Here is a 2,500-nt window from a genome sequence, read left to right as displayed (position 1 = left end):
ATGGATATAAGAATAACGTTTAATAGGGACGAAATACAATCAGCAGAGCTAATGAAAACTAATCCAGAAGGAAGAGACGTATGTTAATTAAAATAATGATAATGATAATAATAATAATAATATCAGACATCATGTAGGAATTCTGGGTTATCTACGGACCCTATGCCCTTCAAAATTTACTAAAAATGCATGATACTTTAATGGTAGTTTCATCTTGCCCATAGAAAAATGACGATATAACCATCTCTGATAGGAAATATAAGTCACTATCATCACAAAATAATGTACTTTTTTATGAACAGTAAAAAACGAGAGACTCTCCTTGAGTGCTATAAATCACAGATTTCTCTGAAATCACAGAGCAACAGTTGCCTGGGCCTGCAATAAAAGAAAATCGTCCCCTTTTAAGTCCCCCAACGAAAACTCTTTCGAGCCTCATTATTTGGCTTGTCTCAGACAAGCATTCATCAACCATGACCTCGCAGTCTGAACCTAAGTGAATCTAATTTCCATATTTCAAGGCATATTCTTTATCAAATTTATTGGATAGATTTCTGAATTCTTCATCAGTGACAGACTTGGACAAGCCAAATGAGGACGCCATGACACTTGCCGATGGAAAAATTCACAAAATCAAATTCACCATCCTTCCAATATTGTCTCAGCTTTTTCTTGGCATTCAATTTTAATAATCTGGGAATATAATGAATTATATAATACCCGAAGACGGCAGAAATATACAAGTGTCTAAAATTCATAACTCCTCTCCTATTAGGAATTCTGGGGTCGCTTTGTACCCCAGGACAAAATCAGAAAACTCTAGATGCTGAGGTCTTCCACCAATCGCAAGTAGAGGTGAGTAGGCAGAAGATATCCGTCAATGGCATCAGTAGCAAGTCTTTGGCGACATAGTGGCGATTTTTTTTTTTGTCGGAAGAATCCTTTTCTAGAGTTAAAATAGCAGAAAGGCAACTTTTTGGAAAAGTCACATATAATTGTTCATAAAATTTTACCATTAGGAAACATATCACTACAGAAGCCAGTGCATCGCGTCTTCCAGTTGTGATCTTTGAATATTTAATTGTAAGAGTGATTTTTTCATGACATTCAAATGTCACTTTAATGGAATAATTAAAAGCGTAATGGAACCAAGCATATTCAAGCTCCCTAAAGAAAATCTATCTTGAAGAAATATATATTCCCTCTTTTAAGAAAAGCACTTGTTGTTAACATAACAAGTTGACAGGCCAGTGAGGTTGGATAATGGACATGTTGATGATAATTTGATAACATGGAAGTTGGACTCCGCTAATCATCTCCAATCTCTTCGCCTCGATTATAATTAATTTTGAATGGAAATGCAGTTTTTCTGTTATGCTTATTTGCCAATCGTATCATATCTACCAATAAAATATATTTTTTTACACCCCAAGGATTGACGTGCTCGTAAACCGCAGAATACTATAAATCAATTAATGCCACTGCAGTCTCTCGTAACTTGATTTTGTAATCACTGTATTTTACAAAGAAAACTTGTGCATCTAAAGGCGCCAGAATATTGAGCCGTCGCCTTCCCGATGTTCAACCCATAAGTGCCATTTTCTCTTTCAACGCAGCACAGAAATCGACCTTAAGCTAGGGGAAAAGTCAAATTGTTAAAAATAACTGTACAAGAGGATGAGGCATTCGACCTTAGCGACGGCTGCGGGAACGCCATTCCCAGCGCTGCTTTTGTGCTCTACACTAGACAGGGAAGGGGGATCAAACTAAACCCGGCTCTGGAATAGTGGGAATTCTCTTGGAATACAGAGAATATCAGTGGATACAGACGTACTTGAAGGTATGTTGTATTGTCTTGAGTTTTTGTGATATTATGGGCGATGTTGGGTTTAGTGTAGTGTATAGGAAATTTATTTTTTTAATTTTACTCATTTCAGGGGGTTGGTGAAAAAGTGCTTCTCTGTTTGGAGAAATGTTTAGGGTTTTGAAAGGGCCCAAGGGACCTTGTGGATGGCAATGAATAGATATAAAAAAAAAAATGCTTTGTTATATTTTCACATGAACTAACTGTATTTGGGTTTTTGTCTTTTACAAATGTAATGTATTCCGTCTCTCACTTGGAAGTTTTCTCTTGTTTTTTACAATGATTAAGTGCAACGTTACGTACCACGGAAATTTTTTTTTTTATTGTATGTTTTTATTATTATTATTATTATATCATCATACATCACATCATCATCATCACATCATCATCATCATATCATCACATCATCAACATCATCATCATCATCATTATTTATTTTATTATTATTATATTTTGTTGTTTTGTTTTGTTGTTGTTGTTTTTATTTTTACTATTTAAATTTGAAGAAGATTATCATCATCATTTTGTTATTATTTTTTTTATTATCAAAAAATCCATTTTACAAAAAAAATTTATCACATCATCACATCCACACATCATAAAAACATCATCATCATCATCATCTCATCATCATCT

General features: G+C 34.3%; 1 long non-coding RNA gene across 1 annotated transcript in view; it reads left to right on the top strand.

Annotated features, from left to right (window-relative positions):
• The first annotated feature begins 1,777 nt into the window (after positions 1 to 1,777).
• LOC125037782 overlaps positions 1,778 to 2,500 on the top strand; it is a 5,923-nt gene continuing 5,200 nt past the window's right edge. The window contains exon 1 of the long non-coding RNA XR_007116006.1: positions 1,778 to 1,840. This is a non-coding gene — a long non-coding RNA (uncharacterized LOC125037782). The remainder of the gene's footprint in view (positions 1,841 to 2,500) is intronic.

Source organism: Penaeus chinensis, chromosome 24 (genome assembly GCF_019202785.1).
Source record: "Penaeus chinensis breed Huanghai No. 1 chromosome 24, ASM1920278v2, whole genome shotgun sequence".
Classification (NCBI taxonomy): domain Eukaryota; kingdom Metazoa; phylum Arthropoda; class Malacostraca; order Decapoda; family Penaeidae; genus Penaeus; species Penaeus chinensis.
The sequence above is the reverse complement of the archived record's forward strand: the minus strand, read 5'-3'. Positions and strand labels throughout refer to the sequence as shown.